Here is a 27575-nt window from a genome sequence, read left to right as displayed (position 1 = left end):
GAGGAATTCACTAAATGTGATGTGACACTCAATTAATGTATCCTTAGAGATCTCAGTTCATGAATGCCTGAAATTGGAGCTATGGTTCAAAAGACATGAAGGAAACCATGAAGAAAATGTCATGCTAAATCCTTCTCTAGAGCTCTGTCAGGACAATGTTGATTGAGGAATACTTTTAGTTTTTGCATGAATTTGTGATTAATCAAGTAAAAGATTCTAAAAGCTTTAGACACGCACCAAAGGAAGGACCAAGGACAACATCAGTGACTCTTCCCTTGCACCACTGTATGCTGTTATTTAACCTCTCTTCTAGGAGTATTACCCATGCCCAGCCAAGCAGCCTGACAAGAATCACAGAGAATCACACAGAAAGAGCAGCTGAAGTGGGAAGGGACCTCTGGAGCCCACCTGGTCCAACTCCTTGTGCAAGCAGGGCCACCCAGAGAAGGGTGCTCAGGTCCATGGCCAGGCACCTCCTTGTGGTGGTTTTACCTTACTAGGCAGCTGAACTCCACAACTGCTCTCTCACTCCCCCTCCTTAGAAGAGGAGGGGAAGAAGAAAAGAAAAAAAAATCACGGGTAGAGATAAGGGTAATTTAATTAAAGGAAAATTAATTATTAAGGTAACATTAGTATTAAGGGAAAATTAAATAATTTAACTAAAGGGAAAAGAAAGGGGGGAAGGGGGGTTACTGGACAAGCAAGGGCTGTGTGGAAGCACAGAGAGAGAGGAAAGAAATTACTCTCTACTTCCCACCAAGAAGCAATGCTTGACCAGCAGGGCCTCAATACACATGGTTATTGTTTGTGAGGACAGATGTTTTCATAATGAAAACCCACCCCTTCCCTCTTCTTCCCTTTTCCCACCTTTTATTGCTGAGTGTGATACCCTGTGGTATGGAATATCCCTTCAGTTGGTTTAGGTCAGCTGCTCTGGTGGTGTCCCCTCCCCACCTCTTACCCACCCCCAGACTGCTGGCTTGTTGTGGGGGTTGGAGGGAGTCCTGATGCTGTGCCAGTATTGCTCAGCAGTACACAAAACACTGGTTTAATACCAGTGATGTTCTAGCTACAAGTGCAGAGCACAGCACTGTATGGGCTACTGTTAATTCCATCCCAACCCAGTATACTCCTGTGTCCCAGCTTGTACTCATTGCCTCTTGTCTTGTCACTGGGCACCTTGGCAAAGAGCCTGTTTCTGTCCTCTTTGCACACTCCCTACAGGTGTTTATACTATAATATACACCCTAACCCATCTGTTCTCTGAGTTGAACAGTCCCTTTCTTTACAAGAAGTGCTCCAGCAAAATAAAAGAAAACAAAGTTTTCTCCTTCTCTTTGTCTGATTCATTTTATATCTTCTTGATTGTGTATAGACTTTTCAGGTGTTGTTCCTACATCAATTCTTTTGAAAGTTAATCAGAGTTTCTTTAAATTGAGAGTTTCTTTAAAATGAGAGTTAAATTCAGACTTTCTTTAAATTGAAATTGTTACTGAAGTGCTGCTGACATCTCTTCCAAGTTTTTCATTTGTGTAGCCTTTACCCTTTTGGCCCAAATCCCCAGTCATAGTCCTTGTCTAAGTGCAAGTTTGCTAAGTGCAAACCCTGTAGTTTGCTCCAACAAAATGCAGTAATCAGGTACCATGGTGTGGCTAGAATGAGTGAAGTCAAATGTTGTATCAGTCAAGATATATAAGATGTATATGTCAAGAAAACAAGATGTATAAGTCAAGATGTATAAGTCAAGAAAACACAAGAAGCATATGGAACGAACCCTAGAAGTTCAGGTGCATTTATGGTTATAATGGGGGGTAGGAGGGTGGGAAAAGAAATAAACTGGTAAATCTCTAAGGTTTCTGGGAAACTGAAAACAACCCGTTACAAAGCATAGTTGGATGGTCCATGACAAAGTTACTGTCAGTTTTTCTTCAGCAATTTGAGCCTGTCATCTTTGCAAATCTTGAGAACTGTTAGAACTGCTTGACAATTTATATTTTGCAGCTATGCTTCTTTCTGAAGACTTACCACACTGGAGCTCTGGCTGCTCTGCTTAACTTTTCTTCAGAGCTGGGGCTCTATTTAGTTGTTCAATTTAGCTTACTGCCAGTGTCATGTTGTATTATATTATTACCATATACCATATTTTAAGGATTTTGAGACTCCCAATAGCTGTGTACCAAATATGCAAAGGTCTATTCATATATTTGCGCCTGTATGTTTTGAATTGCTTTGGTTTGTCTGTCTGTATGTGATGAGAGCTACTAAAGGGCAAACATATATAAACAAGGGATCAGCTCTGATCAATTTCAGCTTCTCCAAACTCAATCTAACTTCAGGCTTCCAAAGTCTATTTATACTTTGCTTCAGCATAATACCATGATTCTGGACACTTATTTTTTTCCCTTTTATTTTTTTCTTTTTTTTTTTTTTCTTGATGTCTCTATCCTTTAAAACAACATCAGTATCAGGTACAACTGTGTTGTCTGGCACTCTCTTCAGTTTTTGATCTAGTGTACTTCGGAGGATCTGTCTAGTACTAATTATGTCCAGAAGCATAACCAACCAATGGCCTCTTGATAATGTAGCAACTGTTGCCAGGAGGGCAGTTAATTTAATTCAATATGTCAGAACTGATTTTAACACAATAAAAAAAAAGGGGATTTGCAGTGGGATAAATAAACTTCACATTCCTCACACATATGTACTACCCAGGGGGAGGGAGATGAGGGTAATTTTTAATCTTTACTTGCCACATTCTCTTCAGAGTACTGGAAGGAACCAGCTCTATCAGCATTTGAGAATAGTTTCATTTTATATTCTGACCCATCTTGTGGTTTGTATTGCTTTAGTTGTCTAAGGCAAGTGGTGCTTTTGTCTGTCAGCTTGTCCAGCCTCCAAATAGCATTGTCTCTTGTTTTATGGTGTTTTATTGACAGACTGCATTTTACCACTAGTCTCAGATGGTTTTAGTGTACATAATCATAACTCTGTCATATTTCTCTGCTTATCAGTGTTGCTAGGATTACATTGTGGCTGGCTTGACAATCCATCTGGAATCAAATTGGTCATTGATCTAATATTGCAGTTTATCAGTGATGCTGGGATTACATTCCAGATGACTCTGTATACCAGGTGGAATTGAATTGCCCATTAATCTAATAGCATCAATGCAAACATGGTGGCTGAATGGCTGGTTACCTCCTTCTTCAGTTTCTGTGTAATGGATGTCTACATTTGCTAGAGTCAAATTGCAGATATCTTCTTCAATGGAGATCTCTGTCTGCTGAATCACTGCTTGTATTTTATTTTATTTTATTTTTTTTTTTGAAGTCACATAAGCACAGAAAGTAGTTTTGTTTAAAAAAAATAAGGTTTTGATTGAATGGCAAGACATTGTTCTGCCCTTTTTTTCCATATTATTTCCCAATGCAATAATTACAATGAGACAAATCCTTTATTTCATCTAATATTAATAATTCAGAAGTAACTGGCCTGTTAAAGTAAAATTTTAAAACTTGTCAGTGGGAAGAGATAAGTTTTTCAGAAAGCTCTAAGTCTTGCTTGTTTGATTTAGATTAAAATGATTCATCCAATAGGGGAACCTGTTTACTTCATTAACTTAGACTATGCCTAATTTTTAGGTGGCTAAAATTTGATGTGGTGAATTCTCTGTTCTGTTCCCTTGGTTTCTTTCACTTAACCTATATGTCATAAATTTTATTTGTTGCTCTTGCTGGACAGTTCATTCGTCCTGCTCTGGCAAAGCAGTCTGTGTTTCTCTCAAGAATGCCTTCCATCACCTGGGATCTCTTGTTCCACATGAGAAAAAAATATTTCTTAGAAAATAGTGTGGGTTTTTTGTTTGTTTGTTTTTTAGAGAGTTATCTGTGGATGTCATAGGTCTCAGATCTGTAATATATCTACTCTGCCTTCTGCTTCTTGGTTTCAAGTAAAATCTTCCATCTCTGTAGTCTCACACTCTCTGGGATCAGTCATTATTTAATACCTTCATCAGTGGTTTCTCATTATTTCAGGAAACAGTTTCTTATGTTTTTCACCTCCACCTGATAACATAAAATAACTTTGCCTTCATTTTCTCATTTTTGTTCACAATATTTACACTTTTGGGCATACTATTTTGCATATAAATTTGTCTTTTCTTTGGAGCTTAGGTTATTGCATTATCTCTGTTTGCTCTATTTCTGAATACTGCCTTTTCTGTGTATTTGTCTTCATGTCCTATTGAGGCTCTCAGTAAGATAACTTCTACCATGTTCCTAAAGATGAACTAGTTATTTTGTAAGAGAAAGTATTGGAGAGCAATTTAAAATGCAGATACCTTTGTAGCCAGTCCCACATGTCCTCTAAACTCTTTTCTCTTGAAACTTGTGCTCCTTCATAAGAACGTTACATCCTTCCCTGCCCTTATGGGCAAAAAAAGGCAATGGCACTCTGTTCCACTTTGGGAGAGAACAGAAGCACAGGTCAAGTAATCTTATGAACCATTCAAGGTGCATTCAAGAGGCAAGAATACAAAGTATAAAAGCAAGGCTGAATGCAGATTTGTCCTGCATAGTTTCTTTTGAAAGAGGAAGCTTTATCAAAACAATGTCATTTAGATAGTTAGTCCAGTGAATTAGAATTTTGTTTTTCCAAATGAAATGACACTTCCATCTCTTTAAATATCACTTTTATGTGCTTAATTTCTTCTACAGTAGGAATCCAGAAAGAATAAAGGAAAAAAGTTATGGTTTTCTCCTCTGTCTTGGTAAAGGAACTTAGATCATGCCTTTTTTGCATGTCAAGAAATTTTTTTTGTATGTGTCATATCAGTACCTCAGATAGTCTCTTCCTCCAGATGACAGAACAGTGTCTTTTAGGAATGACATTGAGTCTTTGAAAAATCTGGTGTTACAATAAATAAAAATGGCATACATTGGTTTAAATTCTGTATACTTTAATATTTTTATCTTCTTTCTTTAAGGTTACTGTGCTCAGAGAAAATATTCTAATTATTAATAGTTCACATTGGCTTTCCCTCTTCAAATGCTTTGCTAACCTTTTCATAAGTGTATTATTGCCCAGCATAAAGTTTTAATATTAGGCAGGTAGGAAGAAATATTTATCTTGGTGTCTCATGCCTCATTTATTTTTATTTTTCTATTTTTTTCTGTTCATTCAAAAGTGTTATTTATCTCTACTGTGGGAAACCTTCCCTGTACACCAATGGAAATCATGTTTATCACTATTGGGATTCCACTGAATTTTTTAATTTTTAAATGGTATCTTTAATTCATGTTCAATGATAATATACATTTGATACTGTAGTTTTCAGTTCTCCCTTAAAATGCAAAAGCTTCAGAGGGATAATGAAGATAATTCCATCTATGTGAATCTAGTACAATTCTCTTGTTACCAGGGTTGGTAAATTGGATTTAATGTGATATGAAAAAGATGAAAGTGTGGCTAACAGTTTTCCTTGACTAGGAGACAAGTTAACTGGTAAACTTTTAAAAGACTGGTACTACAGTGGAACACTAAGAATGAAATACTGCTCCAATAACAGTAGAGTTAAAACTCTCAAAACCCACAGTGGTATAAAGATATAAATTTTTAACCAAGCTGATAACTGTTCGAAAAATGAATATAGTCTAGCCTACATGGGGATCTAAGAAAATGTATCTTTTTTTCATGGATGTGGTCTTCTGTCATCACGCTGACAGCTGAACATCTCTTTCAGTATCCACAAAAGAATCAGCACAGAGGCGGGCACTATCACCTCTACTAAGTCAATGCAAAAAAAAAAAAAAAAAAAAAAAAAAAAAAAGATGGAATAAATCAGCCTGGGAGTTTGTGAAATTTATCTGTAGTTTATAAGGATTTCCTCAAAGTACGGATGGAAGTTTAGTCAAGACCCTACTGAAAAGTTAGGTGCATCTCTTTCTGGCCATAGCTTCCTCATCCTGTGCTGATGCAAATCACCTTCTGCCCGATGAAAAGGGAGGACAGGGAGAAAGGAAGGAGAGTTGGGAGAGTTGGGCTTGTCCATTCACTTCTGGAAAGCCAAACTGCAGTCCTTCCTCGCATGCCACCAGCAGTAGAGTGCTCAGGCGCATCTAATAATTAGAAATTTATTTATTTTGAAGGACAACATCTCATTTACTTGCTATCTTCTTTGTAACACACACTTGAACATAACAGTTCACTGTGGAACAGTGACACAATTCAAATATAACTCCAAAACAAGATGTCCTTAAAAATAGAACTATTTGAAAATAATCCAAGTGATAGAAAGAGATCCAATCTAAATGAATGAAGAGATTTGTACAGCTGCAGCTTTATTGCAAGGAAAAGACATCCCCCATACCTCTCTTCCCTCATTAAGCCATCCCTCAGCATATATTGTTGCCATATAGTGCCATACAGATACTAAGCTAAAATAAACAAAGCAAAGCGTGCTTGGAGATGTCTTTGAAAAATAAATGGTCATAGGAATCTGCTTAATTAATAAGCTTAATGTTGCCACTTAGATCATTGGCCTAGTAACTTGGACCACATCTAACTGTTTAACTTAGCAGAAACAAAGCAGAGTCTGATTAACACTTTATTCTTTGCTAAGCTTAGTGCACTTCTTTGTCAGCACAATATATAGAAAGAAAATGAAAGAAACAATTTATTCTAATGGAAATTCTAGCTAGGTGAATTTCCCTGAATTTCTTCTCTTAAGGCAGATATTTTGCTTTAAGAGGATTCCACTCTTTTACTTTAAAATGAAAACCATTTGAAACTGAAATAAATTAACATTGGCATATGAACAGCTTGGGGAACAACAACAAACCAGATAAAAAAGAACAAGGCAGCCTGCTATGTGAAAGGAGAGAAAAATCAAGAAATCCATTTGTAGAAGTAAAAGCATTAAAGGCACCAAAATAATCAGGCTAATGGAAAAAAAAAATCAGATGAATATAGCATTAGTGGACGATGAAGATGTAATTCACAAGTAAGATGAAATTGTTAAGAGTCTGGATCAATATACATTAACATCACAAAGAAGGCTAACCTCAAAATATTGAATATGCCAAAAGAAACAGAAAACTGTCATGAAAAAAAAAAGGGGGGGAGGGGAATGGAGGAGTTAATAAAAACAAAGAAGATATTGTTAATGAGAAGCCATAGTGAGAAAACAAACCAAAAACAAACAAACAAACAAACAAATCTATGTTTTTGTGAAAATAAACTTTTTTGTTTGTTTGTTTTAGTTCAAAATGCACAAATTACAGCAATATCTTCTGAGATGAAAGTCACTGGAGAAACGGAAAGAAGTTATTTCTGGTGTTTTTTTTTTTGTTTGTTTGTTTTTGTTTGTTTGTTTGTTTTCTGTTATTTCTGTATTTTTACTATTCCATTCAAACCAGTGAGCTGGCAGCAGCCAATCCGCTACTCTTAAGTCTGTCTAGCTCTCTGGGTAAAGCACACACATGCTGAGGAAGGATGGCCAGGGCCATTTGCACTGCCAGTGCCTATACTGGGGTACTGCACCTTGGGAAATGTCACGGACAAGAAGCAACAGTATGGCATGATGAAGGAACCATCTCCACACCCAGGCCATTAGAAAGAGAAAGAAGACAAATACAAGTGGAAAATATTAATGTTGTAAAAATAATATAATGGACCAGCTTGTCACTTCAAATTTTAAAACAGTATTTGTATGGTCTGATCGTTTCAGTGGATGATTAATTTTTATGTTTATACTGGTTGTTCATTTCAGCCCTGGGATAAGTGGGCATGGCTCACAGATTTAGTATATACCGGCTTCTTTTTCTTGGCTACCTAGTGAATAAATATGTGATTACATTACAGTGTTTATTTCTATATATTTCACACAAACTGAAGGAACAGAACAATCAAGTTTTGGCAGAGACCAGAATTAACTTAAATGAGTTCCCTTGGAGAAATCTGTTACCTGATGCTCTTAAAATTAAACAGAAATAATTAAAAAAATAAAATCTGTTTTCAAAAAATGCAATAGTCCTATGTTGAGGGTAACGTAGGCACTGGATACTCACAGTTTATTCAGTTGATGTCAGTGGGGGCTGTGAACACTCAGTACCACTGTCTGGCACCGCTGTGAACAGAGCTCTCTCAACAAACTGATGCTGTGCGGAGTTAATGATTTCTCTTCGCGACCAATGAACTGTACCCCACTGTCTCTATAGCAATCATTCACACTCCCCTCACATGTTCAAATCTACCGTCCATATCTATACCATATAACTATTTTGTATATGTATTTATTGCTATAGACTTTAAATTTAAAGAATTAATTTACTAGATTAGACTGAGGACAGGAAAAAAAAAAAAAAAAAAAAAAGAAAAAAAAAAGAAGGAAAGAAAAAAAAGAGAAAAAAGAAAAAGAAAGGAAAAAAAAAAAAAAAAAGGAAGGCATTAAGGCAATATAAAGAAGAATTAACTGTCTGTTCCCTGTCATTACACTACATATAGCCATTTTGATGACTTGTTTCATTTATTTACATCGCCCTACCTGACATTAGAGGACTGTATATAGCTTAAGTGTTTTGTTCTCCTGAGAGAGTATGTCTATTGGGTCTACCTCCACTGGAGAAGTTCATCTTGGGACTTAATGATCTTGGGAAGAGAAGGTTTCTGCAAAGAGGACAGAGCCAGACTCTTTTCCATGGTGCCCAGAGACAAGAAAACAGGCAATGGGCACAAACTGGAACACAGGAGGTTTTGTCTGCACATCAGAAAGCACTTCTTTATTGTGTGGGTAATGGAGCACTGGCACAGGCTGCCCAGAGAAGCCGCAGATCCTCCTCCTTGGAGATCTTCAGAAGCTGCCTGGACATGGGCCCGGGCAACCTGGTCTGGGTGTCCCTGCTTGAGCAGGGGTTTGGACCTACAGAGGTCCTTTCCAGTCTCAACCATTATATGATTCTGTGATGTCTGAGTGCTCTATTTCCTTTATTAATTTTTTGTGCAATATTTGTAACTCTTCCAGATGTCCTAATATTATGTTCAACACTACACCGTAGCATTTTGTAGCTGTGTATGATGTAGTAAAGAAATAGATGATCTAGAATATGAATGATCATGACCTAGAATATGTTCCCTAGATTTTGAGTGGTAAATAAAGTGAAAAACACATCTTACCATATTAAACTTGTTGAGAAGAATGAATATAAAACTTATATAAATCGAGTATGGTGCCAAAATTCCTTTACACTAGTTGGTAGTTGAGGTTCTCTGTGTTTTTCTTCCTCCTTAGGGAAAAAAAAAAAAAAAAAATCAGATTTCTTAGCAGTTTCACTATCATAATAGAAGTTTACAGGAATTTTGGGACAATGTAACTTTTGCTTAGAGGAGTATATTGAAAAGTATATTAAAAAGAAATAATATAGTCTAGGAGTATTGTTTTACATGGGAAAAATGGAAGCAAAGCTAATTTCAGTTACAGGTAGGTGAACAAACTTTCTTTACAAGTAAAGATCCATTAGGCGCACTTGTAGTGCTACCTGACAGTCTGTCAAGTCTTTGTCCTACCTTGCCTTTTTTAGGTGTTGTTAGGTGTCTGTCTCTCCATGTCCTCTTTAAGTAGGTCAAACTTCCTCCTAGGTCAATGATTCTCAGGTAACATAATTTATGTATTTCTAAATGATTTGTCATTTCTGAAGTTCTGTTAACTGTCCGTACGGTAATCCCCAAATCAAATTTATCCAGTAATCACTGACTCTAAAATAAATCACTAAAATCAATGTTTCCAAAAAAGTCAAGAAGCAACGGCTCAGGAAATGTTCTTTCTGCTGTTACCTACTACATCTGCCTACATCTGCTTGACTGTTATTTCCCACAATTGCATGAATTTGTATTTTTGTTGTTGCTGTTGTTGTTAGTTTCTTTAACCACTGACTTCATCCTTTTTTTTTTTTTCTTTTTTTTTTTAATACATGGACACTCATTTAAAATGGTTTAAACCAGTATATGCTTATTTCTTATGTAACATGCACCAACATCAACAACTGTTCAGATGCTGTTAGTTACTAAGGAGAAGATAGACAAAGCATGATTATTTCAAATGAAAGCTGAGTGCTTAAGTAATATTTGTGCTTATAAAAAACACTCCCCAAATCTGTTGATACTGAATCACTTATTTTCTGTGGCACTCTGGCTTTAAAATAATTATAAAAATGTGATTGAGTTAATGCAATGTATAATGAAAGGCATAAATTGCAGAAACCAAAGTCAATTTGTTATTTCATATTTAGATATTTCTTTTTTAGGATATTCAAATTTGAAAGAAATAACTCCATCTATTGGGCTGTTTAGATACGCCACATGATGGAGTATGATGTCCTCAAATTCATTGCAGTGTAAATTAAGCAGGATAAGTGCAAGGTATAAGCATTTCTTACAATGTAAATTAAGTGAGATAGGTGCAAGATGCAAAAAGGAAAGTTGATAGGTAAGATATTGTAGCCTACTTCAAGCTACCAATTTAATCCATTTTAGGTAGCTAAAGAAAAAAGAAATACCTGGAATGAAGCTGCTGCTAAGCTAAAGGATATAAGACTAATGATAGTAATCAGCAAAATTTATTAAAACCAGTCTCTTTCTTTTTTCTTCTGCTGCTGTTATAGAAACTTGAAATCTATGAATAAAATAGCAAAACTTAGCAACATACATGTATTCAAATGATGTATACAGAAACCCACTTGTCCACCTAGTGGAGTATATTTGCACTTAAATGTGGGGCTGGCTTTGTTCAGCATATGGATGTCCTCCAGGAAATCTTAGTTGCCATAGACAAGAGCAAAGTGCTGGATCAGCTCTACAAACAACTGCTGTACTTGCTGAGTGAAGAGATGAATGGAAAGAGCAGAACATCCAGAAAAGTGAGGAGTGGAAAATGAGAGTGATTCAGGCACAGTGAAAAATGCTAGCTAATAGTGAGGTTGAAAAGCTGAAAGGTTAGAAGATTTTTTTTTTCATTTTTTCAAAACTTTGTCTCATCCTTAATCCTCAAAACATAGAAGTTGTATACTTGAGCTCATTATGCAACAACAATACAAAACAAAACAAAAAACAAAAAACAAAGCCAACCAACCAACTAAAAAACAAGTGTACAAAACTCTTTAAAATAATATAAGAAATCAAGGGCAAACATATATATAGGCAATCTCTGCTCTATTTATTGTAGATGTACTACTATTTGCAGATCAGAGTGATTCTGATCTGAGACATTTTTACATGTCTCTAGTGCCAGGTCTCTAATGTTTATTTTATTTTTTTCAATTTTCATTTTCAGAAAGAAAACCTAAACAAGCAGTAATGCAGTTAGAGAAGGTGATGTTCTCCTGCAAGTATCTCAAGATATTTTTAGTAAGAGACACAGTATCAGCTATATAGACTATAACAGTGAATGGGGAACTTCTCTTTCAATAAGCTCAACACAGCTGTTATTCTACCAACAGTTGAAGGAAAAACAAAACAAAACTGAAGTTTGCAAAAGACTTTAGAGAAACATTAAACTATTGATGGATGAATGTGTGAGGGTGACTTGAAGGGAGGTATCCTAAGAATCAATTGGTCTGAATTTGTCTAAAGGCTCACAAGGGGCCAAATGAGTATGATATGTTTTTTCCTTCCTTCCTTCCTTCCTTCCTTCCTTCCTTCCTTCCTTCCTTCCTTCCTTCCTTCCTTCCTTCCTTCCTTCCTTTTTTTCTTTTTTTTCTTTTTTTCTTTTTTTTCTTTTTCTTTTTCTTTTTCTTTTTCTTTTTCTTTTTCTTTTTCTTTTTCTTTTTCTTTTTCTTTTTCTTTTTCTTTTTCTTTTTCTTTTTTTCTTTTTCTTTTTCTTTTCTTGTTTTTTTTTTTTCTTTTTCTTTTCTTGTTTTTTTTTTTTTTTTAAATTTTAGTGAATATTCATACTTTTTAGTGAATTTTCATGCTTTTAGTGAATATTCATTCCTTCTGTCAAGAAGACTACATGATTGAATTGTAAAAATGCTCTCTTAAACAGTTCAACAGGGAGCGATTTGAAGTCTAGGTTGGCATGCCTGAATAGCTGATAGTTTGTAAGTACTGTGTAGAAGTTGCTACGAGAATGTTGTGCAGAGCCAAAAGAATCTGTAGTGGAGGTGATAATTTTGTAGTCTCTATTTGCAAATACTGGCAAAACAGGTTTTCACAACAGCTGGAATCTCATATAAATCATGAGTACAGTCTTCTTCCTGCAAATCAGGATGGAAAGATGCTTTAAGGCATGAAGTAGCAACTCTCATGTAGAATTCTAGTATAAGATTCAGTGCATACCCCATGTTATAAGGAGAATTTCTCAAACACTCTTTACAACCCAAGTTATCTATTTTTCTGTCTTATAAAGAGAAATGTATTATATTGTGACTTTTTTTGCTAATGTGTGTTCCGGAAAAATGTACGTTATTGTGGGAAACAGTATGATTTTCAGCAGACCTTGTGTGGACTCCTCCTGCAGTTGAAGGCAACTGTACCTGCCATGTGTTCCTTATATTTCTCATCATACACGTGTAGCAGTTAATTTCACACTAAATATTGTCAATTATGTTGATCTGAAGATTTTTGTTTGTATATTTACTACTTCTATATATTCAAGTCAATTGAAAAAGATGGAAAGCCTCTATTTTGATTTTAAGAGCAGAGTATAGAGTTGCTAAAAAGTATTTGCATATTTTCCCTAGAGGGGTTCTAACACAGTAGTTTTCATGGCTTATGTCAGCATGATACGTGTGCAACAATTGGGAAAATGCTGCCAATTCCCTTGCTTCAGAAGATTCAACTGACAGATCTGAAGCATGAGAAAGCTTAAACACCTTCTCAGAGATGGCAAAAATCAAAGAGGAAATCAATGCAACACTTTGTTTTGTACTTTCAAATCTTGAGAAAGTGCTTATTATTCAGGAAAGGAAAAAAAAGGGGGGGAAGGGAAAAAAAAAAAAAAAAAAAAAAAAGGAAGCAATTCCCCTGACCCACAAAGAAAAAAAAAATCTTGAGCAAAATTAATAGAAATATAGATGCAAATTATTATTTTCTTGATGATGAAGAAACCGTAAAGGCAGTATAATTAAAAGAGCATAAAGTAGTGGAAATGAGTAATTTCTGCTCAGTTTCAGAGACAAATGTGATATAAACAGACCTAAACATATTTCAGGAAAGCTGTTTGGAGACAGGTTTGTGTGTTGCAGTAAAAAGTACTGGGTGTGAGAGAAAATTCTATTGTCAAAAGACTTGAGTCACATAGACTCCTAATAAAGATATGTCAATGTGATGTCAGAATATTATAAACAAGTTTAATCTCTATACAACCAAAGGTATGGAAAAGAGAAGTCATTTACCATTGAAAATATAAACAGCATCCATTTGCAAAGCTTAGTAACCTGGCATTGTGCTCCATATCTATGTCTCTTACACTCTTAAGCATTGCACATTCATTTAGCTCTTTTTAGAAAAAAATGAAGCAAAAGAAATATTTCAGTTTGAACATGAACATCTGGATTTGTTTTACTTCAGTAAAGACAACTGTGAAAATTACAAAACTAATGCTTCTGGTTATCACAGAGCCAAGAGTCTGATGAAACTGATTTCAGTAAAGATTTGGTGAATTCCACTGTTTATGTTGTTTTAAATATTTTGTGCTCTTACAAATCTTACAACTTTATTTTGAGGCTGAAATATGTAAATGTGTATGAAAACTGTAATTAAAATGTAACGCTTTTTTTCTGTGCAAGATGTGCAGATAGACTTATAGATAGGGAACACTATGATGCAAGGATGCAAAGCATGAGAACTGATGAAAAATTATCAGCAGTAATAAATGTCTGCATGATAGCCCCAAATAAATGTCAATTTTAGACGTCAATTTTCATTAAAACTAAAGCCGAGTACTAGATATGATTGACAACTTCTATTATCAGTTCTAAAATTCACATAACTTTATTTGATAGTCATCAGTATGAAAAGTAATGCATATTATGTTATTATGTGCATCTGAAATGCCATTCAAGAAGGTTCTAGAAATAAGGGGTAGGTAACTCATTGACACCCGGTATGGAACCATGTGTTAGATGGTTCCATACTCTCCCTCTTGTATTAAAGCATTGCAAACCCAAATGATGATATTTTCACAAGTGTGAAATTATTCTGTCTTCCAGTTCATATTTGGAACAACAGCAAGTGAAAACCATTGAGTGACTAGCTGCTTATATTCACATATGAAGGCCAAGAAAATTTCTTTGAGGAAGTTCCCAGAACTGATGCAGTGCTGTAATGGCAAGCTCCCACTTCCTTTTAAAAGCACTTCTGATGACAGCTTTGCATTCTACTACCACTAGTACCACCAAAATACACCAGAGAAATGTTTGAAAATACTGTATGTAATTCAAAGGAGTAAAGGAATTATACATCATTGCTCCCTGACTCTTTCCAACCTAACATGATTTGAAGCATGCTTTTTTCTGACCCTGCTATCCATCAAATTTCATTTTATGATGAGGAAAAATTAATTGCAAAAAGGTTGAGTGCGTATTTGTAACAATAAGGGAAGATTTCAAGCAGTTTTAATTGGTTCCAGAGGCACTTGCCACACAGTTTGACTGTTGTGCCTGACATGTAGCCTCACTAAAGAATTCTCTGTCATGACTTACCGAAAGGGTTAAAAAGCCATTGTTGCAATTACAGCTAGTATCACTTCAGAGTTGAACAATGAAAGAGCATCATGAAGAACAGAAGAGCACTTTAGTTCTAAATGCCAACTGTTAATGAACAACTCTAGGAGAATAACATCATCCCTTCCTTTCTGTATTTCATTAGAGGCACTCTCAGAAGACTAAAAGGAGAGAGAAAGAGTTTAAAGAACTTGTGACTTCGTTATGTTTAAAAAAGAAAAAAAAGAAAAAAAAAGAAAAAAAGAAAAAGGTAAAATAATGGCTGATTCTCTGTCCTGATTACATTCATAATTAAATCCTTCCTTAAGGCACAGTTGGAGGAAGTAGGAGTGAGAATTACCATGCATAAATATTGCTAAGAAATTTGTTAGGAATTCTTCCTGTTTTAAATTAATTTCTGATGTGTTTATGCTCCTGTTTTTTAAAGAGGATTCTAGTTTATCTCAAATTCAGACATTCCTTAAATTTCAAGGGAATCTTGTAAAATACCGATAAAAAGGGCATTTTGAAGTAGTCAGTGGTAGGTTTGTACTAAAATAAATAAATAAATAAATAAATAAATCATACCAGCTATGGGACATACTACAGAATCCTGTGTTTTTCACCAACCAATATGTATACATATATATATATATATATTGAAGTTTTGAAAATAACTGAGAAAAATGAGAGGTATTCAAATGTAATTCTAAAAGAGGCAAGACAGCAAAAGACAGGGCACTAAGTTGCCTCTGTGATTTTTTTCAAATATGGTGTGGCTCCAGGAGAGATGTGAGGAGGGACATCTCCCTCTAGAGCTGTTAGAGTGGGTACATTGGAAGGCCACAAAGAGGATCAAGGGGCTGAAGCACCACTCCTATGAAGACAGGCTGAGAGAGCTGGGGCTGTTCAGCTTCCAGAAGAGAAAGCTTCGGGGTGACCTCATCACAGCCTTTCAATACTTAAAGGGGTCTTATAAAAAGGATGGAGGTCTCTTTACTCAGGTAGATAACGATAGGACAAGGAGAAATTGTTTTAAACTAAAAGAGGGGAGATTTAGATTAGAGGTTAGAAGGAAATTTTTCACTCAGACGTAGTGAGGCTCTGGGACAGATTGCCCAGAGAAGCTGTGGATGCCCCATCCCTGGAGGTGTTCAAGACCAGGTTAGATGAGGCCCTGAGTAACCTAATCTAGTGGGTGGCATCCCTGTCTATGGCAGAGGGTTTGGGACTAAATGAGGTCCCTGAGATCTTTGAAGTCCCTTCCAATCCAGGCCATTCTATGATTCTGTGATTCTATGACATGAATTTTGCAGTTAATCTTGAAGCTTAATAAACTGTCTCCACTCATCATCTAAAAACCTATAAATGTCTGGCTTTAGCAAGGACAGAACCCAAATTAGAGGCTTCCTTGTGCAACCAATTAAGTGATATAGGTCTTTGGCAGGGACCTACCATAGGATATTATACTCAAATATTTGAACTCCTTAAAACTGAAGAGTTAAGACTCTCAGTTCACACAAGAAACAAAAATTCTTCTCCTAAGGGTGAAGTTTTTCAAAGAAGCTTTTGGTTCGCTTCATTTTTGGATGGAGAACTCTTACAGTGTACACCTTTTTGTAATAGCCCACTGGATCACACGATGTAGTTTGGCGTCAGTGAGTGGTATTCTCCAAGGAAGCTTTTTGTTCCTGTGTGGAAGAAATAAGAAGAGGAACTCATAAAATTATTAGGAATATCCTCTTGAAATTATTTCACATAAAATGATATTTCAACAGATTAGAAAGTTTTAAGACAATTTATGTCAAGGAAAATCTTAAATGAAAATTATTGTGGCATTCTCCTCTGCAAAAGATTGAAATAGTTTGTATATATTTTTATGGTTAATATGGCAATAAATACTATAAATGTCACCTGTTGTCCATCAAATACAAGTTTAAATATATGTCTTCCACACTTACGCATCATTAATGTGAACTGTTCATAACACAAACCAAGTAAATATTTTTTTTAAGTCAAAGTTTAAATAGCACATCTCTGTGCTCCTGTATCTACTTTACAGCTTATTTAACAGTATTCTACTCATTTAAAAATGGTATCTCTCTGTTCATTTTCATAGTGGTTTTACCCTGCTGGGCAGCTGAACTGTACCACAGCAGCTCTCTCACTTCCTAGTGATGGAGGGGTCCATCTGTCAGGAAGGGTCCATCCATCCAGAGCAAACTGCTCCAGCACAGGTCCCCCACAGGCGGCAGCTCCCCCCAGCCCCCTGCTCCTTTGTGGGCTCCTCTCCATGGGCTGCAGCTCTGGCCCGGGGCCTGCTCTTGCGGAGGCTCTCTGTGGGCTGCAGGCCCACATCCACCTGCTCCACCGGGGGATCCTCCACGGGTTGCAGCGTGGAGATCTGCTCTGTGTGGGACCCATGGGCTGCAGGGGGACAGCCTGCTCCATCAGGGGCCTCTCCACAGGCTGCAGGGTAACTGATGCCTGGAGCACCTCCTGCCTTCCTTCTGTACTGACCTTAGGGTCTGCAGTGCTGATTCTCTCTCATTTCTCACTCCTCTTTCCCAGCTGCAGTTGCACAGCAGTTCTTTCCCCTTCTTCAGTCTGCTCTCCCAAAGGCCCAGCCAGCGTCTCTTCTCCATGGCTCAGCTCTGGCCAACAGCAGGTCCATTTTGGAGCCAGATGAAGCTCGCTCTTATCTGACATGGGGCTGCTCACAGAGGCCACCCCTGCAGCCCCCTGCTATCAAGCCCTTGCCACATAAATCCAATATGATTCTGCAGTTATTTGAAGGAAAGTCACCTACACTGCCTAGCTGCTATCTGCAGTGTAGGTATTACACTTTTATTGCTCTTCACATCCAACTGAATTTAATAGCTAATTTAGCATTTGAAGTTTTGGGATTTCTGCAGAAATTTTTAATATTCTTCTCTGCTTAGAGCAGCTCTCTAACACTCAGCCAAGACTTTCTGAAGTGAATGATTTATCCTAAGTTGTGACTGCACTCTGGGGAAGTTTCTCAACAGTTTTCTTCCACCAAAAATTCATTTTTTTTTTTTGTCCTCCTGATGCAATTCCTACACCCCTAGCAATTATGAGATTCCTGGTGTTGGCTGACCATCAGTGCTCTAACCTCCAGGACAACTCATTCTTTATAGGGGAGGTCTTAAATAGCAAATATATTAAAAATCAAAGTTGTTAGTTCTAGACTTCTTCCTCTACATCTTCACTACATACAGTATGAGAGACAGAAGGCCAAAGTGCCCTCTCAAATAAATTGGACTTTACATCTCACTTTTAATGCTTATAAAGTTTCAACTTTTCACTCTGATTAAACTTTACAGTTCATTTAACAGTATAATTAAAATTAGTTCTGAGTGTTTCTAACAATTCCTCAACATTTTGCTCTATACTCTAACTGCTGTACCCTTTTCACTATTATTTTCCCATGATCTATTTAATTTTTGTAGTTTTTCTTCTCCCACCTTATACTGTTTTTGCCTTTCTGCTCATTCACTCCAGATTTTCTTCCTATCTGGAAATAACATATCCTTAAATTTTCTTCTGCCTCCTTATGCTCCACTTTAGTGATAATACCCTGCTAATCCCTTTCTCTCAACTTCAACACCCACAGAATCCACCTTCAGGAAAAAAAAAAAAAAAAAAAAACAGTTCTTAATTCCTTTCCCACAACTTTAAAATTCCTCTTCTAAGTTTGTAATCTTTCATGATCTTTTTCATTTTCTTTCTTTTATCTTCTTGCTTTCCATGAAACCTTAACTTTTCTACCAACTCCCTGTCAACAATGTACTTAACCTGTGTGTCCCCTCACTCATTTGGTCTTGGTAGAACCATTGTGTAGCCCATCACATCCAGACTCTTCTAAACATTACTTTCATACCAAATAATCTCATCTCCTTTTTTCTGCAATTTTGATTCTTTCTCTTCCTCACTTTTTAGATATATCATCTCCGGTTTCAGGTATCTTCATAACATATCCATTCATGTTTGTTGTCTCCCTTTCCTTAGGAATGAACCAGAGCTGGATGTAGATGAGCTCTTTGTCTTTGCAGTGGCCACTTTCCCTGAGAGGAGGATTTTTTTTCTGTTATCCCCACCTCTCTCTCTTTTTCCCTCAATCATCACACTCCCAGAGCCACTTACTTTGCCACCCTTCCTCTTTACTCTGAGCAATCTGGGAGTCCTCTAGTGCTTTCTTTTGCTAATGGTTGTGTTGGCAAGAATGAGGCAATTCACTCTATTTTCTTCCTTCCCTCCACAAGTCTACTATGCTGTGAGAGAAGATAAAATTAGTGTAAAGCCAGCATTAGCCCCCTTAAGGAATCCTTTGTATGCTCTTCGTTTCAGCTGCTCGGTCTGGTGAGGCAATGAGACTTAGCTGGTGGCGATGTGAATTAGCACTTTTTTTCTGGCAGTTGGAACCTTGAGAAATGTACTAAACAAGATATTGGCTACTTTGCTTAATTGACAACCCCTTTAAGAAGTTACAGGAATTCAAGAGGAACATGAAAAGCAGCTTACATTTACAGCAGTGTGTTGAAATGACTTTAGCTGTGAGGTGTTCCCTTATTGAGTAATGAACATCAAAGAAACATGGAAAAATAAGCAAATTCTTCAGCATAATTGTGTAACAAAGACCTAAAATATTTACTAAGGTAAATGATTTACTCCTTTAATGTCTAAATATTCCTTTAACTTCTGCTTCAGGTTATTCTTTCTAACGCAAATAGTTCCAGCAATAAAAATTAGAGTTTACCCTGATAAGATGAAAAATACAACTTTATTACTGAAATGAATGCATCGCTTAGAATGAAGGACTTCTCAGTAGTGTGCTGAGCAACTGTAGCTGAAGTAGAGAAAGGTCCTGCTGCCTCACTCTGCCAACTGTAGGTGGATAGAAGGGGTGTTGATCTGATAGCATGAACTGAGCTCTCAGGGAAGGATTAAAGTAGCCCTCTGACATTAACCTGCAGACATCTCAAGGAACCTCAGTTTCTGTGACACCAACTGCTGATCCTTGAGGAGCAAGACTCAAGTCTTGGCTAGGTGTTACGTGTTGGTATGTAGTTAATGAGCCATAATGCTTTTCAAGAAATAGTGTTACAGAAAATGCATTTTGATGAGCACAGCAAGGATTTTATGGGTAAGAACAATATGCAATTTAAAAAAGCTAGACTGGAATTGTCCTTCATTTGTATAAGTCCACTTAAACTTTTCATTCTGAGTATAGCAATCTTGGAGGTCTTTTCCAACCTTAAAGATTCTATGATTCTTTACAACCTCAAGGGATCGGGCATCCACAACTTCTCTTGGCAACATGTTCCAGTGCCTCACTACCCTTACAGTGAAGAATTTCCTCCTAATGTCTAGTCTAAATCTATCCTCTTTTAGTTTAAGACCATTCTCACTCACTTGTCCTATCATTATCTACCCAAGTAAAGAGTCCCTCTCCATCTTTTTTATAAGACACCTTTAAGTACTGAAAGGCTGCAAGGAGGTCTCCGCAGAGCCTTCTCTTCTCCAGGCTGAACATCCCCAGCTCTCTCAGCCTTTCTTTATAGGAGAGGTGCTCCAGCACTCTCATCATCTTTGTAGCCCTCCTCTGGACTTGCTCTAACATGTCCACATTCTTCTTGTGCTGAGGGCTCCAGACTGCGAGAGGGCTTGCAGCACTCCAGGTGGAGCCTCACAAGGGCAGAGCAGAGGGGCACAATCACCTCCCTCCACCTGCTGGCCACTCCTCTGTTGATGCAGCCCAGGATTCTGTTGGTACCTTCTGGGCTGCAGGCATGCACTGCTGGCTCATGTCAAGCCTTTCATCCACCAGAACCCCCAAGTCCTTCTTTGCAGGGCTATTCTCAATGAGTACTTCTCCCGGTCTGTCCTCATGTCTCAGATAGTCCTGAACAAGGTGCAGCATCTTGCACTTGGACTTGTTGAAGCTCATGCGATGCATACTGAAGAACAAGATTCACATGGTACATTTGTTCTACGATCTGTAGTAGACTACTCATCCAATTGCCTACATTAACTCTTGCAGTGTCCTACTTAATGCTCTCTCTTTTGGGGAGAATAGAGAGGAATACAGAGGTAAAGAAAGCAGATGTCCTGTGGCAGCATTGTTGTTACAAGTGATTATATATACTTTTTTCAGTTAGGTTCTTTTGCATCTAAGTACTTGGACAAGCTATTAAAATACAACCAGGGGAGATATAATGATTATTTTTTTCTGACTTCAGTTCTGCAAAACAATCATAGTATTACCCAATGACCGTAGCACCATTTCCATTATTTCACTTGCACAGACATTAATTGTCATCTCTGTCCCTTAGTTTCTTTGTTGTTGTTTGTTTGTTTTTGAGGAAAAAAAAAAAAAGAAAAGAAAAGAAAAGAAAAGAAAAGAAAAGAAAAGAAAAGAAAAGAAAAGAAAAGAAAAGAAAAGAAAAGAAAAGAAAAGAAAAGAAAAGAAAAGAAAAGAAAAGAAAAGAAAAGAAAAAAGGTTTATTAATCTCTAGCCACCATTTGTCAAATTCTTTTAAATCTGGAGTTAAAACCACCATTTATTGGCAGGTATCATCGTTAGCTGTAGTAGAAAATGTCATAAATCTCAAATGACATAAGAGAAACCCCTTGATTTGTGGTCCTCATGTTCTTTGACCTTATGATCTTTGCTACATATAATTTTAAGAACTTTCTCTACTTACTGAAACTGTCTGCACTCTGGTCAGAACAGATACAATGAAAGCAGTAGTGATTCTGATTTTTCTCCAGACAGCCCAACAGTACATCTGAGCTTTGTTCTGGATGAACCGCTTCCCAGATAACTCAGCTTCCACAGTCAGTTGACGTTTGCTTTCTGCAAACACAGCAAAGTAATGCCCAAAAGGAAACGCTAACTGCAACGGCATGCCACCAATATTTTATCAAGCTGTTATCAAAAAGTGTGCCTGAACTGGTAGATGTTTGCTTTCACATGTAAATATAAGAGTTTGTTCCTTCTGAGGATATGACAAGAATAAGCTGGCAAGACAACTTGCATTAATTCCATTCTACTGAGAAATGTATATTTTCTTCTGATAAATTCAGTGGCACTGCATTGTTCATTAACTGGAATTTGAAGAAAAAGGGAGAAGCATGCAGGCATAGAGGAAAATCCAGTGATTTAATGCTCTCAGAGAGGGTCTTAAAATATTAGGCAGCATTTCTTATTCTCAGATTCCCGTATCTGCAGTACACTGGAAATGTGTCTTCTCAGTGATTTGTGGTCTTGCACTTCTATTTCAAAAAGCATTTTATCAAAAGTAAAGGGAGTAAACTCTGCAAATTTTCACTAAACAGGATATAAGGATGAAAAAGTTCAGTGTCTGTGCACAAACCATTCATAAACTACTATAGGAAAATTACAAGGCCTAGTTTCCATATTAGATGTAATAAGATTTGATATCTCCTGCAACTCTGATTATCAAAGCACTCCAATGGGCAAAGGGTATTTCCTTGTGAGTGTTATAACTGGATAAGCATCTGTTTTCTTATCTTGATTCTACCAACAAGCTACTAAAGGAAGAAATAATATGCAAATTATAGTCATTTTGAATCAGCTTCATCAAACAGATGCCTTAATTTAAAGAATCAAAGTAAAGGCAAAGAACACCTGCATGGCTTTAAAAAAAATATAAAAACAAAACCAAAAAACATCTAATATGAAGATTCGTCCTCTCTGATAAAATAGACAGGTGCTCACCATTTTGCATTGAGTGGTGTTGAGCGTATCCATGCCTCGATTACTTCTTGACTTTTAAGATGTTCATCCCAGGAGTGAAGCATTACAGGAACCAGGCAGGAGATATGAATATGTCATCCTACTATCCTGTTTCAGAAGTCACACATTTTCCATGCCTTACACATTTCTAGTTTCTGACTTTACTCTGCATTACTTCTATCAACATCAGGATTTAAAGAGAAAACTGTTCAGATGAGACATCAAACAGTATTTCAATTTTAATTATAACCATAAACTGAGTAGCGCAAAACATAGTTAGATTTTCTCAGCAAGTAAAATATGTACTGACTAAATAAAAGTACTCAAAAGAAATCCAAAAAGAAGGGAAAAAAAATAAATAACATGGCACTTTAGGCGTAAATTTGTGTAAGTTTGATAGCTGATGGTGTTGCTTTACTCTAGGACCCATTTAAGAACATCTGACTTGCTTTGAAGCAAGATATATTTCTGGTTATCTTGGTAGTGCATGTAATAAATATGGGTTTGAGGAAATTAAGTAAGATAATTTTCTTATTTTCAGAAAAGTGGGAAAGATCTTATTTCCTTTTCCACGACTTTCCCTGAACTAACTGGAATAGGTAAATCAAATTAAGGAAGTGAATGCAAAATTATTGAAGAGGTCAAGTGATACAGAAATACAATAGATTAGATAGTTACACTAGATTGCCTGCCATCTTCTCTGCAACTAAAAATAAAGGACAGAAGTGCCTCTTCTTTTTTTACCTCTATTACCTGAATGAGAGATGGACACAAACATCTGGTTTCTGGTTTATATCAGATGAATCTTTTAAATAATTAATGCTTAAACATTTTGGAATAGAAAGGGTGAATGCCAATGTTTTTAGAACAGCAACAAAATAATAATTGGTTTATGGAAATGTCTTTTTAGCAGTCTTTATTATTAATATCATTATTAATAATATTAATAATACAAGGAACAAAGCAGTATAGCAAACACCATAAGATTTCACTAGTTTTTAAGAATATCACTAAACAACCTACAATATTCAGCTCTCCATAGTCTATTATTAAATAGAATGCTGAATGCAGCAGGAGAATATGAAACTAAGCAATGATTCTCCAAAGAAAGTAAGCATATTTGTAAGTTACTGGGACTATTCAAGGACATAAAAGATGTATGTGTAAATGCCATAAAGAGACAGGGCTAGAGGTTCTTAAATATATGTTTCACTGTGTTTAAATGTAATGTACTTCAGATAATGATTTCTGTGTAAATAAAATAGGAAAAAAAGATAATTAGTAAATTTGAATACCTTAGACTTATTTTACAATTTATTGATTTTTTAAGTTCCACGAATATTGTATATTCTCATTAATACAAAACTAAAATGAGAAAATAAAAAACACACAATGCTTTATTAAAACATTGGTAGAATATATTTTTAAGAGAATTGTATTGTTAATTTAAATCACAATTACCTTTGCTAGTGCTGCACTGTCAACCTGAAAATGCTCTCTAGATGAATTCTGGCAGTCATCCACCTATTGGATCTTGCTACTTAAGTTAGTTGTGGAGTTAATTTGTGTTCCAAGGGACTCGTGCACAAATCTTTAATGAAATATCTATGCCAAAACTATATGGAATTTATTTATTTTTCTTGCCATTGTCAGGGTCATAGAAAAAGTTTCTGAAAAACTTGAGGTTTTCTAAAATGTTCAGGATGCCAAGTTCTTTGGCATCAGAGTTGTAAGAGTGAAGCCAGAAAATAGATGGATCTGGCACTTTCAAAATTGTTTAAAAATAGAAATATTACAAAAGTTGCACACATGTGCAATAATAATACTTGTTCTGATGGCAGGAACACCATGCACATTGTACTATGCACATCTTCCTTTTTGTCCTTTTTTAAAAACTTAAGCTCAGTCATCCATCCTAGTCTTTGATATCTAACTCAGCCAACTCTTTTTTTGCCATCAGAACAGCAACCTGGAACAGCTTCTGTACAATGAAGTCTTGCCATTCTTTAAGTCACTTATTGAAACAGCAGTGCACATTAACCTCTTGCTGCCTCTGATGCTTACACATCTATTGCAGCCACTTGAGTTTTCCAAACTTCAGAGTTCCACTTCTCTTTGTTATGTGAATGAAATTGCTCAATCCACATAAAAAAAAAAAAAAAAAAAAAAAAAAGCCAGATACTTTTCTTAAGAAGTTTGAGCATGCATGGACAACACCCAAGCTGCAAAAATGTTTGGTACGTTGCCTTTTTCCTATTGTGAAGGTGGAAAAGCATCTTTGTTCTCCATAGAATCTTGTCATCTGTCACTGTTTAATGCCTGGAGCTCAAGAGAACGAGTTCTGGGCCTTTCGCAACATTTGTTTGACATCTTGACCAACCGGGTTTTTAAGTTAAGTAGATGAATTCACAGGTGTTTTCTGATCCCCTCTATGAGCTCCACAGAGAAGATAAATGACATTTACACTTCATTACATGCTTTTATTACTGTCTTAAGGATAAGTGTCCGATATTGTACTAAAGGAATGAAAGGAGTAGCCAACTTATTCCTTTAGACCATAATTTATTAGAATATGAAAGGCATGATCATCATGGTCACATTATTTTCCTCTTTCCTTTTACCATGCTGAAACATCTTTCCTTGAATATTTGGCTTCTGTGGTTTAAGAAAAGCATAGTGTGAGGAGGAGAATACTAAAGAGGGAGATTCTCCATTGTATGATCTCTCAGGAATTCTTAAGGAAACTCAAATATTCCTATCTGTTTTCTGAATAAAGATGGAAATCATTAACATAAACCATCTCATCACAACTGAATTCGCAAACCTGTTAATCGTTAAAAACATAGTTGTGTGATATTCATGCAATGCTATGATGAGCTGAGGCTGGACACCCATCCAACTCTGATTTCATCTCTGCTTTTTTCACCCTTCCTGTGAAGGGTGAAAGTCTGTTAAAGTGTATGCTTCTAAACCTTTATTTTTTGTTTGTTTCTTTTTTTTTTTTTGTTTCTGTTTACAATTTATATTATTGAAGTGTCTAAAAGTTTCAGAGAGATTGGCTCCCTGTTATGCTCAGTGTAGTATGCACAACTAGCAAACAATAGCCTGCTTACACAGAGCTTATTACAAAGTTGTATATTAGCATCCAGGAAGAGCTTTTATTTTTTATTTTTTAAATGGTGGAAACAACAGAAGAAATGATAGGTGAGAGTAATTAATAATAATAAATTTGCTTACAGGGATTTCTGTGGCTATTTTAAGGAGAGACAGAAAAGCAAACTCTAAGACAAATATATGGAAAGATCAAGGGTTTTATTTCATTGTATATGACCAAACACCTGCAATCAGGACATCTACTACTGGAATGAGAACAATCCACAGGTGAATAAAAACTGGTTGGAGGTGAACAGAAATAAGAATGATGTCAGACTGGAAACACAAAAGAGGACATCTTGAAGGGTATGTAGACACATCATTTTATTTTATTTAAAATTTTTATTTTTTAACACATCTACAGTTAATCCTAAATTGGGCAACCTTCAGCAATCCCAAAAAGAGTGATACAGTAGTGCTGTAATTCTGGTGGAGTACTGCCTTTAGCTTGATGATTGCAGTCCAGACAATAACTTGATTATACTGATTCACACATCACATTTCATCTGGAGTATTGCAACTCCATATGGGTGGATGTAATATCTTTAACACTTAGGAAGTTCCAACTCATGTAAAATACTTCAGTACCTTTCCTCCACAGCACCAGCAATCACAAGCATTATCAAATTTATCCTTTCTGCCTTACTTTGCCTCTCCAGAGATTATCAGTCAATTCAAGGTCTTTGTTCTTATCATAAAAGCATTCCATGACCTGTGCCAAGGCTATCTAAGACTGCAAGAAAAAGTTGTAGGATAAACACTGCTTCTCTGGTACAGTGGAAATTTCAACAGTGAAAAAGATATTTTTGTGTGGAAAGGAGAATTTTACACTGGCTGGTAGGACTGTGGAGTAAACTCACTTGTCTCAGTGTCTTCTCAATAAGTTATTGTGTTACTTGTATACCTGAACAATATTTGCATATTCAAAGCATCTGCTTTTATGTGCAAACTGATGGAGTATTGTCTTTATTGAGAACAGCTGGACTTGACATACATTTTTATGGGCAGGTAATATTTGGGTGAAATTTAAGCCTCCAACTTGAAAATTTGAACTAATACATCTAATTTCCTGCAATATCTACAATATTCTGCCACTGAATGGCAATAGATATCTATGCAACAGAGTTGCTATTACATAGTATTAATGTCATAAATGTTTTGAAATGACTTTCCTGTTTAGCTTTCCTGGCTACCTTTAAAAAATGTAAGATGAAAGCCATATAGTGAAGAGAAAAAATATATGACAGTTTCATCTGGACATTAGAAACCATACAGATAGATTGTTTCTTTTATTTTCTGAAGAGCAGAGGTCTGTGAGAATCATAGTTACTTAAGATATGTTCATTTTACTTTACTGGTCCCATTGATACTACCTGGTCAGAATTGAACACATGCTCAAATCTGTTTGTTGCATCTGAATGATATAATTTTTTTTAGCAGAGAATATTAGGATTTTGCAACAAATTAAAGCAACCAAATTTGTAATACTCTGATAAACACCAATAAAATTACTATGTAAATTTGAAATTCAAAATGTCACACTGACAAGACAATTTTCTTTGGCATAGAGTAAGATGTCTTTTTTTCTTTTTTTTTTTTATATATATACGAAGGTATTTTGTAAGCATTGTTTATTGTATTCATAAAAATATAATGTCTATAAAGATTCAGTGACTGCAACAAACAATACATAGCAGTTTTGTGACAAACTATTGCTAATGGAAGCCATCTACTAAAAGTATTATATACTTTGAACCATTTTTAGTGAGTCCCAGCTGGTTTATTTAATCTCACAAAGACAGTGAAGATTGTTTGTGAGCTTTTGAGAGACTTGTTATCACATAACATATTTGAGAGATTTTATGGTCTGCTTCAATAATTCTACTGACAATCCCAGCCTGGGAGGATAAGTGAACAAACTCAGTGGAACAGTTATTGTTCTTGTT

This window comes from Netta rufina (assembly GCF_964035555.1).
Source record: "Netta rufina genome assembly, chromosome: 3".
Classification (NCBI taxonomy): Eukaryota; Metazoa; Chordata; class Aves; order Anseriformes; family Anatidae; genus Netta; species Netta rufina.
The sequence above is the reverse complement of the archived record's forward strand: the minus strand, read 5'-3'. Positions refer to the sequence as shown.